Raw genomic sequence first — 16,753 nt, forward strand, 5'->3', positions numbered from 1 at the left:
GGCAAGGCTTAAAAGCCGACACCACATTTTTTAGGAGTTGCAGTCACTTGTTTACATAGTATCATATCACTAATGACACACGTGGGCGTTGTCTATTTTCTCGTCCTGTTTCTGGCGCTGCTACTCTGCTTTGAATCTGTATCAAGAAGCTTAAGTTAATATGCTGCTGCAAGTAGTGCAGCAGCGTAGCTCCATGGCAAACTATAAATACCTTGTTAGGAGTACGTTTGTTTGTTTAATAACAAAATAGAACGCTATAATTTTCAACTGGTAGTGGCAAGCATAAGTTAAGGAGCTGTCCAAACTATCGGTCAATCTCGTTTACATGCGTGTGCTTCTGCCTGCCTCAGCACATTATCTTAAAAGTGGGGCTGAAAACCCCAGATAACCAAACACATATGCAACTGAAGAAGATGTTGTGGTTCCTTTCAAGGAATTCAAAGCCAGCATCACAATCTGTTAACCTAGTCATGTATTTAACTTGTATTAGACCAATGTTAGTGCATGCTAATACAGCCATATCAAACTAGATTATTTCACCAAAATAAATAAGTGCTAGGAAAGCGTCTAGTTATAATTTATTCTGGTATTCCAGAACGGATTATATTAGCAAAATTTTATGCCTCCCAGAATTGCCTACATTAACCCAATGCTCAAAAAAGGGGAAGCTGATTCCCTATCTCGCTTTTGCTGCTTGAATGTCAGTGGCATACCACAAGTGCTCCGAGGGAGAGTGAGGAGCATTGAGAATATCTCTAAGCTTTTATATGAGTCTTCTTCATGAACAAGAATGAAATAAACTGTTTACATTTGAAAGTCTCGGAATCCAAACATTGTGAAATTTTTCAAGACACAACATTAAGGCTTTAAGATACAGAGAATAAAAAGTGTGCCTAAGTGCAAGTATAGACTGAACACACTTGAGTGGTTGAGTGGCCGGCTGCAGAATGCGACAGAGTCCATATAGCTGCTACCTCAAGTTAACTGCTGGGTTTCACGTGTGTTTGTCCCTATACCCCATGTACTTGGCAAGGAGCATGTTTATGCGTGGTCTCATTGCAGCGTTGGCCTGTGCTTCTTCTTTGCTTTAGAAAACTAGTAGGAAATTCTGCCTCGATGAGTGGAGCCCTCAGACCAGGGCTCCATTGCCATGCCCGACATTGTGAGCCCGCTGGATCAGCCACTGCTGCTCCAGCCGGCTTGAGCTGAGCTGCGCTGACTCCCAAAAGGAAAAGGTAGGGTTCAGGATAGGAGGAACACGCGAATGATTTGGGCATTTCCATGTAGAGTGGTACATCATGGATTTGGCCTCACAGTAGGGACGGTAGGACGGCTATACGGTGGTATGAAATAGACTTAGCATGTAGAGACAAGGAAAGTAATTCATCTGCAGCTGCTTGGCGGCAGCTGCAGACGATGGCGGCTTTTTCGGTAGTATTGGAGCGTCGCGGTGTAGTGCAGGGGATCTGCCGGTGCGTCGTGGTGGTCGAACGTGTCTTCTGACGGTTGGACATGATACCTCCGACGAACCATCCGTGTTCTTCGGCGAGAATGAAGTGATTAGATAGAGATAGATAGACAAAACTTTATTCATTGTCCTTGCTGGGGTCAGGGGAGCCGGGGGCCGGGAGACTAGCGCCACCGGAGGCCTCTTTCCTCGGGCGGCGGCCATACCTTAAGTCTCGGCAGCGTGGTCGGACAGCCGGTCTGCGCAGATTTGGTCCTCCGGGCATGCGCTGAGCAGCACAACCTCCCACTGCTCTGACGTGGTGATTTTAGATGCCATTTAGATTGGTGTTGGGGAGCCGTTCAGCTCAAACCTGTGTATACATATCTGTGTGATATGTGCGCAGCAGCACTGCACGAATGGTAACGTGTTGAAGAATAACACTTATGACAGCAGGTGAAGCTGAACTGCCCTGGCTTCAGCATAGCTCATCGATAAGAACATAACAATAAGTCCACTTTTCTAACAATCTACGCGCAGGCATGCTCTGTCAATACTAGTTGGATAAAGTTTTATAAATAGGGACAAAGTGCCTCAGAAAGGCTGTATTTACCACTTCTTATGCAATTTTTGTTCCTAATTATTGCTCCATCTGTCGGGCCGAATCATGACTTTGGATTTCCGTTGACACCAGGACAGCACGACAGTTGTTAATGCGGCCCAGAAATTTTTTCAGTAGGGCGTGCATGAATTTTCACAAAATGCTGAAAAAAGAACATTTGGTTATTAGGCCACGTGGCAAATGGATAATTGAAGCGCTTTATCTTTTCAAACGGCCAAACAACCAAAACGCTTTGTTCGTCCTCATAAAAGAGCTCCTTTCGAAAACGTGCGTTGGGCAGCCTGCCCTTATTCTTTTCTAAGCAATTGCCGCCACTGATGGCGTCATTTATCCGAATTCATCACACATGTCACAAGAGCGAGCGCGCGCTCCAGCGCTTTATGCCCTAGCCGCGACAAAGACAGACCTCAAACGGTAGCTGGGGATTCATTTGAGTTTCCGCGTAACAGAATTATGTTTTTTCGTAAATTCAAATTTCGACGTTAGGAATTTTCTGACGCAACTTACTTAGAGAAATTCAATCATATCAGCAGCGGCTCTGCACCGCGCGGAGCGCGTGCATGGTTCGGGCTATTTCTTTCTGACGGACAACGCCGCCGACACCGGAATTTCTACGACACGGGACCCTTAATGCTATTGCGATAAAATTGTACACGGCTTTCGACGGCAGAATGCGCAGTTGAAGAAAAGTTGACTCTTCATCCCGGTGCTTCGACAATGGATGCCCAGCGAAGCTGTCACAAGACCACTCCACCTACTATCGGTGTCTGAAATGTTTTATAACTTTGGAGTTACGGCAGTGATAATTGCTTTGTGGTCCCTGTGGTTCCTCGGGAGCACTTAATTGTGCGTGGCCATGCCATAGCAGTGCTTCAACGGGAGTGCCTACGGGAGCTGCGATTGGGGCCGCTCCAGCCAGCATGATAATTATGGGAAGTACATGAATGTGCCTAAATTTCGTCCATCTGGCTTCAAACGGCTTCGTGACTTTGTAAACATGTGATTTTCAATTATGTACGGTATAATAAGAAAATAAACATTATTAACATATTTCAACGGGATGATTCGAACACAGGACCTCTAGTTCTGATGCCGGATATTGAAACCATTACGCCACGTGCGCATGCATCGTGAAGCGGCATAGAACGCCCAATTTCTCGCGGGCGAGTCATCAAATATGTGGTTAGGATGCTTGTTTTGTATTAAAATGAATTCGGTTCTGTATGTTGTATGCGTGATTCCAAATAATGTACGTACTTATCACTTCACTTTGCGAAGTGCTTGAAGCATGCTTCACCTCTGCCGTGGGTCGGCACGGTGTTGTACGACCTCCGGGCTCGGCCCACATTATTGCTAACGGACGAGGACACGGGAAATGCCGGCCAACTAGAAGGTAACAGCTTCGCTATAATATGTGTACAAGATATGAGCAGCTGGTGCTAGCAATGTGTCGGACAGAACAGTTTGTCCGCGAAGACAAATATAACTTGGCCAGGGGTGCTATGCAGGATGCCCCGAGTTTGGCGAAACTCGGGATCTTCACGAGCTCTGGCGACGCCCCAAGATCAAAGAACAAATGATAACAAGACGAAGTTTGTCCATCGGCACGCCTCCAGTTTCATTGGTTAATCTAGATTCACTCTGGGTGGCTATTATCCCTTGGGCGTTGCCATATGGGCGGTCGACAAACTGGGGCTCACGTGATCATACGGTCGGTGCATGGTCGTGCCTTCTTTCACTTGTTTGTCGTTCCACCGAGTGCATTACAGGCACAAGCAAGTTATAAAATAAATTCATTTAGTACAATAATATTAGTCACATTAACGTGGGTTGTAAGCATTTTAATGTTTCCACTATGTACACGGAATGTGTATTAGACTAATTTGTATTTAAATACGTTTCGCGTTATGCCACGAGGAGACGCTCGCCCCCCTCTTTTTTCCGGATTCGATTGGCACGGCTCGATACGTGCTTGCTCTAGCATTTCCGAGCACCGATTGGTGTGCGCTTGCTTTTCTCACTGGGTTTCCAACAGATCGCTCGTTTCTCCTTTGCTCTAGATTGGATTGGTGCGGCTCGCTACGTGCTTGCGCTCCCATTTCCGAGCAGAGATTGGTGTGCGCCTGGTTTTCACACAGGGCTTTTAACAGATCGCTCGTTGCTCGCGCTAAAGAAAAGCTGCGAGTAGCGCGCGCATCCAGCTACAAGACGAAGTGAGCGTCGGCTAGCGCATAAGTGGTTTGCCGCGCGCTTACCGTGTAAGCACACAGGAATGCCGGAAAGCACTCATACAAGGGTCAGAAAACTACGCTTTATTTTCTTTTACTTTGCGATACACCTCCATACTGGCAAGCGTCGAGCGATGGCTTCTAACAACCGCAGGAAAGAGTCTTTGTAGTGGCTAGCCCGAGCGATCCGTGGCTTCTAACAAACGCACGAAAGGGTCTTTGCAGCGCACGTGGATGTTGACTGCCACCACATGCATCCCAGGTGGGACTCCAGCATCGGTGCAGTTGCCCTGTACCCATCGCTGACGAGGGAGCGCTTCACTTTTTGACAATAACTTTCTTTTTTTTGCGTGTCAACGCCCGTGATGGGGTCCACAAAGTTCACGCTTTGGTTGACTGTCTACCAATGCGGATTGAGGCATAGCCCCGTTAGCATCCACTAAATTTGGGATACATTTGTATGCGGCCAATTCGTCACTATGAATAATGGTCCCCGGTTTAACATTGGTTGCAATAATGGCGCCTAGCGTCGCCGCCTTTCTTCGGTCGACTTTGAAAGTCGCAGCACCCCTCTGGTCGCGCAGAACATGCCGAAGACCCATGGGCCCCCAACTTTAACACCGCCGTAATTTTGGCGGCTGGCGGAAAGTTGTCGGCCGTCATTAGGCGGCCTCGATTGTATACTTTTGCTCGCCGCGAAGAAGGCACTCATCAATTTGCGCTATCTACCCGGGGTACCAAGTGGAGGTCGCGCCAGCAGCTCGTCCCTCGCGACCTTACGGGGGTAGTTCGTCCTGTCGGCGATGGTGTGCTCCTATAGAGGAAACAAGTCGCCGGTCATCTCCTTCAACAGCCATATGTCTACGCTTTTGCTCACGCAGTACGTGAGCCAAATCATTTGCCGCCTGGACAGGTGGTCGTTCGGACGGCCGAGGCGGTGCGTTTTGGCGAAGTAACGTCCTTCGCCTCTCTGACCGTGCAGTGCAGCTTTACCGTGTAACTGCGAAAACTGATTTCGGCACCTGTCGCATCGGAAGGCAGCCTGGCTTCCATTCTGAGTCTTCCAATATAATGTGACCACTTCGCCTACTCAGTTCGGTTGGCCCGGGTTGAACCCCAGGTGCTCGCAGGTGCCCCAGTACTCCGATGACGACGCCGGACCTGGCCTGGGGCTAGGGCGCGGTGGACGAGCAGCGCTTGAAACAGGAGAGAGCCGAAGCGAAGCGATCGCACGAGCTTTTCCTCCGCAGCCTAGTCACATCAGTCTGTGCTCGGAAAGCATAATATGCCCGCCACGCAGTCTCCGCAGACAAGGGCGTTCGCCTAACTCGTCACACAGCCAGCGCACTGACGTTTTGGAAAGGCAAAAACGACGCTGAAACTCTACGTCGGTCATGTAGCTGAAGGGGTCCAGATGGTCATATTGACGCTTGCCGCCGCTGGATGCGATGACACAGGCTGCTGCTGCCGCCGCCATGCTCCCGAGTTTAACTCGAGGGGGGTTTCGTGATGTGTGTACGAGTTTGGCCCGAGTTCGCGTGTCAATCAAAACCATAGGTCACGCCCCGAGCGAGGCATGTAACTCTTGTGCGCGCCCACCACGGTTGGGCCACGCCCAACTTATTTTTCGACAACAGCGACGTGGTGCGGAACTGAGAGGCATTAACAATCTTGACCGGCGAAATAAAACACGCACAACGCACTGTCATCGGTGATGTACTCAGCACCACTATAAAAAAAAAAGTGTCGACTTTCGCTGCCTTATGCATATGTCTTCTTGGGCTGTGATGACCCCACAACACGGTTCATTGCCTGCGTTGTGGCTACGTAGCGCACAGCAAATAATTATCCGCACGTCACTGTAGCTGCTTGCAAGGCGTCGATGCGCCGTGGTGGACGACGATCTTGAGCAGTGCGTAGTGTTTTCCTACGACAACGTATCGCAGCTGTCATTTGAGATGGCTGCTCTGTCAATGATAAAGTGCAGCAAACACGGTCAGCGGTCAGCGCAAACACACCCAGTGCAATGGCATTTTGTCATCACAAGCACGGCACACTAAACAATTGCAACACCTTCCTGTGTTCGAAGTCTAATTTCCTAACTGCACACAAGAGCCCTCACCCACCAAAATGCGATTGCTGCGCTGTCGTTACGATATCCATCTGCGATCGCTGTTAGCTCAGCAGCAGAGGCAATCGGCAAGCACATTGGAGTGAACAACACACTCAAATTCTGCGCACATGCGCACGGAGGCACCTTCAATGGGCAAGCGGTGACAAGTGACGAACTGTGTCGTTGGGCAGCACGCTCGTGTTCGCAATGCATCGCGGAGACTTCGCGCACGCAGATAAACTGGTGCATTTTCATTGTGCTGCGTCACTACGGACCCAGAATACCGCACAGCCATTTTGCAGCGACAGCCGTTGCTCCCGTCTCTATGGCTAAAGTGTCGTTTCAGTTGGTAAAGTGGCGGCCATAATAGCCGCCGCAGTGAAGCACCTGCGGTGAACAGCCATGCCGCAGCGCTGCGTTGCCATTCCCCTATTAGACAGGGAATGGGCAGATCGTTGTCATGACTGACTTTATCGAACATAGCACTGCAGCGCCCCTGGCGACTGCTCACCGCATGAACTCCCTCGTGTGTGTGACCCTCTAGAATGTATCCGCTTGTAAGCTTTCGCCTCACTGTCGCGACTCGCGGCAAAAAAGTACAAAATTTAATAATTCATAATATGTCCGTTTGTCATCACAAATTTACAGCATTAAAAAAAACGATACTTTAAGAAGTAAAATGTTGGTTATTTTATTTGTTGTATTTCAAAGTATTCGATTGAGGGAAAGTATAGGTGCAAGAATGCACCGCATGTGCCCTGTTCGCATTCGACGGAGGATAGAAAGATAATGCCCGAAAAAGGAGGCACGCCCTTGACGCGCCCGAGAAAGGCGTGGCAAGCGGCTCACGGCAAGTGTGCAGATAGACAGCGGGACAGTGACGGTATTGCTAAATTGCGATAATACGTTGATAACAATACGCGGCGCTGGCGCGTTTTGTTGCGCAGTCCTCTGTGCTTGAAGCCCGGCAGCACTGTGCCGCGCAGGGTGCGCTCATGTTGTCATACGTGGCTTTATCTCGACATTTCTTTTTGCCTGCTGTTCTTGCACGTTCCTTGCTATCTTCGTTCACTGACTGCCATCGAGCAAACTCGGGTAAAACTCGGGTGAACGAGAAACTCGGCGCATCCTGCATAGCACCCCAGGAAACCATTATTTGTAAACTGCGACAGTGATATCCATTAAAGCTTATTTCAGGCATTTTTCCTATCTCTTGCGGCCACAGCGATCATGCGCAATTGCCCCAAAGAAGTCGCCAAGAACTAAAAATACCTTCGTCCCCTTTAACTTATTTACCCGTTGGGTGGGCGTGTTAACTCTAAACAGCCCCTTCAAGAATGCTAATGTGTTTACTTCTTGCGGGAGCTACAAAACAGCAGGGATGTGCGAATAGCAACTGTTGAGACCGATTCGATGATGAAACGAATAGTGCCTGCACTCCGAATATCGAATACCTTTCGGGTAGTTTTCGAATAATGAATGACTATTTTGACAATTATTATAACGCGACTTTTACAACCTAATATTCATAACGTGAGTAAATTTCTGTAATTATATATATATATATATATATATATATAAACACATACCCGGTTTGAAGGTGGTGCATTAGGAAGAAACAAGTAATTTGTTTGCTTGCCCCTGGAGCCTTACCTTCGGATAGGGTGAAGGATGGCTGTATTGCCGAAAAAGTCTGGCCCCCTGACCCACGTAGCCTGCTCCACTATGGAAGTTCTCGTGTTTTGAGTCAGTAGTACGCCCAGGGGGATAAACGTCATCGCACTTTTGCTACAGTTTTATGCTGAACTGCGCACAGTTGAGGTTTTATTACATCTAAAAGCTATTAAAAAGTCGAAGCTCCGCCTGAAAAGTGAAGCATCGATTGCGATAACAAATTAGTAGAAAGCTATACGAAGTGTGGATAGTAGTTTTTTCAGCCATATAAACTCGTAAACATTCGCTGGCTAACTAAATTAACAAGCATGGTGTCACGTGCGCACAGGCAAACAGAAACACATCTCACTGGATCAGCGCAGACTCGTTGTCAAAACGCTGGAGTGAGGAAGAGCGGCAACAGCAGTGAGCGAATTGACCTTCGTGCTACCCGTCGCTTCAACGCGAACTGAGTGGCGACAACACAGCGCGCACAAAGCTATGAGCCCTCGGCACACCTAGACTCTGTACACATCGAAGATTGCTTTCGAGATAGGGCCCGCGTGGCCGCGCGGCTGGCTACTCATCGTAGATGACTCTCAAGATAGGGCTCGCGCAGCCGTGCTCAGCCGCCTCCACGGTGTAAGATATGTACTCTTTAGGTGGGGACACTTCTCGGCTTACTTGCGAGGCGAGATTGACCAGATAAAGTAGCAAAGGCCTGCGCCGACCGGCCCGGTGCGGCAGCGGATACCTATCGGCGGTACGATGCAACTTTAAGACAGAAAAGGTTTTTATCTAATGTTGCTATAGCAACCGGCGCTTCGCGCAAATCTGAAATAAATAACGGGAGCTCTTACTGCTACGAATTACTCGTCTCTATGTGGCATGCATGGCTCTGAGGCATGCGGCAGGCGCGGTCTCTCTGCTTCTTTATGGGAAATATGCTGGCATTAGAAGCTGGTTCTCGCGCTTCCTGCCAACTTACTATTTTTTCGCGTGCAACAGACACGTGCTGCATCCGAAGATTTTTCAAAATTTTGTGTTTTGCGGCTCTATTTCTTAAGCAGTTTGGTTTACGCGCACTAGCTGACGGTACTTGGTGCGCTCGCATCGGCGATCTCGCTGCGGGGAGAGCACGGACACGGACAGGGAGAGCACGGACACGGACGCAATCAAAAGCACAGACACCCGTGCATTTGATTGGCAGCAAAGCAGAACTTCGAACGAGAGCGCGTGACTGTTCGTAAACGAGAAGCATTGCTCCTCTGTTGCGAAGCAACCACTTACGGTACCGGGACCAATTGCTGTGCGTACATCAATTAGGTACCGTTTCGTGTTGTCCCGAATTACATTTTTGTGGTTTGAATGGTTAATACATGGCGGAAAGTTCAGCACTTTGGGGAGAACAGTGGGGCGAACAACGTGATTTGCAAAGTGGTCCAGCAAAGGTTGTGCGGGAGAAGACGGAAAAACGCAAGAAATTGCATCTTCCGAAATAACGCTTCCTTTTGGCACGTTAAGCAGGAGCTCTCCTCCTAGCTCTGAGAAGTATCTTTTCTTCAAAATCATATCGTCTGTGAAATGTTTGCTGCAAACTACATCCTTTGTGCTGAGCGTACGCTTCTTCCAAGGAATCGCTTTAGCCCAAGCTTTGAGGCGTTCTGGATCAGAAGGAACATCAAACAAAATTGATTTTTCTTTGCAGGTCTGCTAACCTAACTTGCAACCTCTAACGATGCATTTCCTGCCCATCGTCGCTTGCTGTGTAGTCCTGTTGTTTCGTCAGATTTTGCACATGGCTACTCACCACTTAAAGTTTGTTTTGCAGACGGCAATGTTCAAAATATGTTGATTTGCTGGTCAGCGAACGCGGCTCAGCACGCAATTAACTAACAATGTGACGGAAGACGAGCGAAGAACAGCTACAAAGATTTCAACAGCACAAAATCCGAGGGCCTCTAAGCATTTCTTAAGCGGGATTCACACGATGGGTTAGACCACTTAATCAGAGACATGGCTGAGCTTCAACAAATCATGTCGCGAACATTTCGTCAGCGGCTTCCTTTAGTGCGACGTGATTCGGTTGCACTGAGCCACGTCACGCTAGTCCGAAGACTAAATCGGCGATCCGTCCCGTGCTGTGAATCGTGTCTTACGAGTTTGAACGCCGCTTGGTGCGTTTTGATTTGGCCTCGTCACGGTTGGCCTTACCGAGGTGCGTTTAGAACGCAGGCAAAAGTTTGCGCGGATAACACAAGCAACCAGAGATCGCGGCGCCGTATCTGCTCCGTCTAGGCGATGACAACTTCCCACGCGCCCCCCACCACGATGACCTACTTTCGCGCGTCGCGCAACCATTTCGAATTTCCCGCGAATCGCCCGGTTGCTATACCAACGGTAGATAAAACCTTTTCTGTCTTTAAGTTGTCTCGTACCGCCGATAGGTATCCGCTGCCGGCACCGGGCCGATTGACGCGCGCTGTTGCTACTTTATCTGGTCGATCGCGCCTCGCGAGTGTCCTCACCTAAAGAGTACATATCTTACACCGTGGCCGCGTCATACGCAGCCGTCGACATGTTGTCATACATAGCCGCTGACAATTCCCTAGATATGTTGACAGATGTCCAGGGAATTAAAGGACGCACTTGCTATGACATACCATCTGCGGGGTTTGCGGGCTGGTTAAGAATATTAGCAAGGTACACTTGATGTCGGAAATCTAGATAGGAAGCTTTCATTACAGTGGGCGATGTTTTTGTTAGGTGTGCCTCTTCCTTCGGCGTTGCCGGGTTAGCGCTAAAATGTGCGAATCCCACTGAAAATAAAATAACGCAGTTTAGTGAGTACTGTCCGCAGTCACTGCCTTTATTAAAGAAAAATGGCTGCATAAAATACTCTCGTCATTGCATTCTAAGGCTCCCCCCCCCCCCTTCCAGCCACCGCACAATGACACACGCAAAAAGGAATAATAAGGACGATGCGCGCCCATGAATTTTTGTCTTTGGTTGCAAATTCTTGGCTTTTGCTGGTGGGTAGGAGATGGTGCAGCGCTCTGTGCGAGGCGTCCCCTGAGCAAGGCTTCCCGCGGTTACTTGGGTAAGCTGTTGACGAATAGGTGCAGTCTGTAAGCGATAAATATCTATAGCAAAAAGAAGAAAAGAAAAAAAAATATTACGGTCGAGCCAACACACTTCTTGAATCGAATGTTAAGCGAAGCCGTAATTTTGTTCGCCGTATGTTTAAAAAGGATGTTATCTGAAGAGCCACAACACGCGTGCAATTTTAATTGATGTGCAAGTGCGCACGAGCAACTGTTCAGGTGCTTCAACCACAGATGTTTTCTGTCATTTGGCTTCTTGGTAATGAGCACGTAATTGTTAGTGTACCACATTTTCTATCGTAATGAACAGGTTGCTGCCCGACAGGATGCAGAGATCCCTCGCCACGTGACACACACAACCACGGACATACTTTTTCCGGAATCTACCCAATTTTGATGCCACAATCACTGGGATCGGGCCATTTATTATTACTGTCTCCCTGATGGGGCCAATTTGCTATTACACTGTTTGCGTGAACTTCCCAGCTTGATATTACACTGTATTCGTGATAGGCCTCTTTACTATAAGAGCTGTCTCCGTAATCGGCGCAGTTTACGATTGCACTGTCTGCATGATCTACTCACCTTGCCATTGCACTGTCTCCGTGATATTCATTTTACAGCACACCTTTCTATGGCTAGGATCCCGGGATTTCTTCGCGGCATAAAGTCGACAGAAAACTATTGTCATCATCATCAAAACGCGCCGTCCCATCGCGTCGATTGATACCAAAATGAGTCGAAAATGCAGTCAACCGCGTATTTATGCTTTTAAAAGACAGGAAATAAGGTCCGGGAATCGGAGAATGCTTGGAAATGATATGTCCTCATCATTTTGCATATGTGGTATTGTTTGGGGTGCGTCTGGTGTTTTCTGCGCCATGTTTGTAAAAGCGAATGAGCTTTCAACGCAATGTCTCCCATTCAGCAGTTTCGAATCTACATGCAGTTTTCTTATCAAGTTCTAATAGCAAAATGACACGTGCTTGAAATTTACTTTTTTTTTAGCTAATGCCGTCGGGTGAAGCTTCGTGCGGGAACTACCTCTGCTCCCCGTGGTGTCACCACAATGAAAGAATGTAGAATAATCCCGGAGCGAGCATTTTAACACGAAAGTGTTTTATGCCGGGGTCCACCAAGACTTCACTGACGTATTTCCGTCACGGAAATACGTCATAGAACATAATACAAAGAAAGAAACCAGAAGAAAAAGTTCCACAAACATGCAAAATTTGGAAATCGAACCCACGACCTCTCGGTCCGCGACGATAGATCGCCGAGCGTTTAACCCATTGCGCCACAAACGCATTTGCAGAGACCTACACAGACGCGCCTTATATATCTAACACTCCTCCGTGTACCCGCGCTCTTGCTCGGGGCGGTGCCGCCGCCTACGAGCAGAAAAGAGAAGTACTGCATTATGACACTAACGCGCACCGACAGTGAACGCTTCGGTGGTCTCAGCACTACGACGCCTCGATGCCAGCATTCGAAGGGACGCTGGCATCAAGAAGCACTACCAACGCCACCTAGGTGGCGTTCACCGTACTCAGCACAGCGGAGCGTGGCCTCCGCAATTAGCTCTGAAAATGTTTCTGAAGTTGATCGCGGAGGCTGCAATTACGACGCGCTGTACGCGGTGATTTGACTCGGTGACGATTCAGTTACGTGCTTTGTCTTGCGCGTTGTATTAGTGTGTCAGTTACGTGCTTCGTCTTTCGCGTTGTGCTAGCGTGTGCAGCGTAGTGCAGCTTCCATATGCACGACGGTTGCTCATGGTCATCGACGTTGGTAGTCGTGATGGAGGAGACGTGCCACCAGGCGTCAGCGTGGGTGCATCAACGCCTAAGGGCGCTTTAGCCACAAAACACCAATAGACATTATATATCAATGTGCAATAAACATTACACTACTTCTGTGAAGACACGTTTCACTTTCGTGTTCTATACCGATTCCTATATAAGAGGGATCAACCACATTTTTTTTATTTGGAAAAATAAACATTTCATTTCATAAGGCGTCTTGCGACTGTTTTATGAAATTACAAGTGGCAGAAAGTTCAGCTTCAATGAAGGCGTGTAAGCATCGCTTGTAATCGTAGCTACTTCTTTCAGTAAATGAACAAAAGTGATTCAGCAAGACATCGTACGGCTGAGCAGTAGAAAAGCAATAAAAAATACCGAGATGCTAGGTGGCATTCAAACTGCACGCACTCAAAACCGAAACCGGAAAGAGGGTTCAATTATTGACAGCCGCCGTTGGCGCGCAACATCCAATTCGGCCGCTAGTATCTATGGGTAATGCCCGTTCTTGCTGAATTTGTTTCTCTATGGGGCAGCGCCATTTTGATTTGCAAATAATTGGGGAAGAACCATACAGTTTTCCTCAGTACGCCATTTCGCTAAGAAGGATCTTGCTAGACGACTATACCGTAGCTTTTTTTGTCAACTGCATGATGTAATTGATTAATTCGTCGCCAAAGTTAGAGAAGTGTTGAACGGGGCAGTTAGTGATGTGTGCACCCCTTATTTCATTGTTGTCCAGGTTATTATATGTTTCTAGAAACCGACTTCTGTGCAAGTTTTGGATAAGTATGGCGTAAATCATGCATGCATGTTAATTCATGTACAATTAATCTTTAACGTGTCGAAAAAAAAATGAATGCAGGTGTACTTTATAAAGTACGCTGGGACTTTGTGTAGGTTACATAGGTTTGCTTGTTCTAAAATCACATACGAAGGATGTGCCATTTTGTTTCAAGACGGCTATTTTTAAATAATAGTAAATGTCTCCGTAGAAACACCATGTAGATCAGCCTCCGTGTAAAAGTTTACGTTGTAATACGGGTTGATAGCTCACGAAAAGCTCCGAATATAGATGTTTACATTTCGAAACTACAGAAAGCGCCGCTATTAGCGGTCGACGGAAATGACTGACGACGGAGAAAGCTTGGTTTTCTAGAATGACCTGTATTAGGTGGCACCCATGGCTGCTCGCGGGCGCGCTGCAAAATTTCTGAGGCGAAGCGCTGGTATTTATGTCGTGTTTGCTGACCACCAAGTGCATGCGTCGTCGGCTTAGGTGTTAAAGAAAGGTTGTTATAAGAAACTTAGCAAATTAAGAGACTTACAGCTTTCCCTACATTGCTGCAAGTGACTGACGAACATTTATGTGCATCAGTCTCTTCCACATTTAGGCGCAATTTATTAGCAAAAACTAAGTTTTGTGGCATCGGAAATGCATCGCGGACAATCTAAAGCGCCCGTACTCATGCACAAGCAGACGCACATACACCCTCAGGCATACGCAATCAAACAAAAAGACACGTGGTGCACGCACAAACGTACAAATGCAAACGTATGCACACCCATGCACGCGCACACAAGGAAGTGCATACATTTAACGAACACCATAGTTCATCAGAGAAAGAAGAACAACCTAAGTTGAAGGGGCATTGAGGCTGTGCAAGTGAACGCAGCAATGAACGAAGAAGTCTAAGTGGGCAAAAGCGTTTTCCATCATCGTCATCATCATCAGCCTGTATTTATGTCCACTGTAGCTCGAAGGCCTTTCCCTGCGATCTCCAATTACCCCTGCCTTTCGCTAGCTGTTGCCAACTTGCGCCTGCAAATTTCCTAACTTCATCACCCCACCTAGTTTTCTGCCGTCCTCGACTGCGCTTCCCGTCTCTTGGCACCCATTCTGTTACTCTAATGGTCCACCGGTTATCAATCCTACGCATGACATGGCCTGCGCAGCTCCATTTGAACGCGATAGCGTTAAGGGCCCTGTGTCGCAGAAAATCCTGCGTCGGCGTCGGCATGGATGTCGGCGTTCGTGGCGGAGAAAAAAAATCATCCCCAACCACCCCGACCGCGCAGGCCCTCCACGTGGTGCAGGGTTCTGGCGAACAAAAATTGCATTTCTCACTGTGAAATCCGTAGAAAATGGTAAAGTACGACTTAACCACAGCCTACAGACAGGGTGGCGCCGGATTGTAATTTGAATGTACGAGAAAACATAATTCTGTTACGAGGAAACTCAAACCCTATTGTGCGTCAGAAGAAGGCGCGTTTGCTCTACATATATGGTGATTGTAAAGGAGGAAAGACGCCTACTTCTGCAGCCCTTAAGGGAGCACGGCACAGAACGCGCGTTTGTTCTCCGCCGTGCGTTCACTCCCCGTGAAAGCGCGCGTCCCTCGCGCCCTTTCACTCGCACATACAGCGTTCGGCGGCGCGCGGCGACGATTTCATCTCCATTGACGTCATACGGAACCTCTCGGCGACGGCGACGGCCGAAATCTGCTTTGGAGTGTCCATATATTTGCTATCGCAATAAAAGGGGAAAATCGTGATATTAAGATAAAGAAATTCTAGCCAGGGCGGGTTTCGAGCCCGCGTACGCATGATCCCGAAGCGAGCGCCGTAACCACTGAGCCATACAGCCACGCTTCCAAAGGTTGCATTCGTGCGAACCATATAATTGCGTTCGAGCGCCCTTGGCGAGCGGAACCACCTAGAAACGCGGTACGCGCGAGCGGCGCAGCGTGGCGCCAGCAGTCAAACGCTGTATCTACTAGCAAATGGAGTGTTGCACGGGTAATATACTTGTGACAGTGCTATCCAGATGGCGCTCGCATCCTAGGCAGGTTAGGGAGCCTACATGCAACACCGTACGGCAGCTCAAATTGGGACTTCGCTTGCCTAATGTGTTTTGGACACGAGCGCGTCGAGGCAATAGCAAACAATTATTAAAAGAATTAAAAAAGGTGCTAGGGTGCTTAACATTTTAATATAAGACGACTTATATTGCCCCTGGAAAAACGTCTTTCCCGCAATGCATTTCTGTTTAAAGTGAAGCCGACTTTAAGGGGATCGGTGTAAACTTGGTCTTCCTAAGCTGGCTTTCCCACGTTATATGTCGCGGTGAAGCTCAGTGAAACAAAAATGGGATGCGATCGGGACCCGATAACACTATCGCGTTCCACTCTTAAAGGCGAAGCTTAAGCGTCCTCCAATTTTTTTGCTTTTCATGTCAAGGAGAATATCCACTATACCCGTTTGCTTTCTGATCCACGCCGCTCTCTTCTTGTCTCTTAACGTTAGGCCTAACACTTATCGTTCCATCGCTCTTTTTGCGGTCCTTAACTTGTTCTCGAGCTTCTTTGCGAACCTCCAAGCTTCTGCCCAATATGTCGGCACATATCGTCATCATATATATTTTATGGAGAGCCTGAAGCGGAACCTCCCTGAAGATAAGGAAGAAGACGACCCAGACTGGGGCTGGCGGCACAGAGGAAGAAGTTCATTAAAATGGCGGACTAAACAGACCGTTTCATTATTACTTCCTTACATTTTTGGCGCAGCCGCTACAACCTGAAGCTGATGTGGGTCCAGATTGGAACCGGCCGACACCATGATGGACGCGGATACGTCCAGAGCTACCAGATCGACGGTGAAGAGCCAGTCAGCTTGGAACCTGGAGCCAGCTCAACGGAGTTCCTTGCTTGGGTCGTGACCAAGTCGGGTACAACTGAGGCCGGACTTCTTGAGCAAGGTACCGTGAAGATTTTTGTCAAGATGG

The sequence above is a fragment of the Dermacentor silvarum genome, chromosome 9 (assembly GCF_013339745.2).
Source record: "Dermacentor silvarum isolate Dsil-2018 chromosome 9, BIME_Dsil_1.4, whole genome shotgun sequence".
NCBI lineage: Eukaryota > Metazoa > Arthropoda > Arachnida > Ixodida > Ixodidae > Dermacentor > Dermacentor silvarum.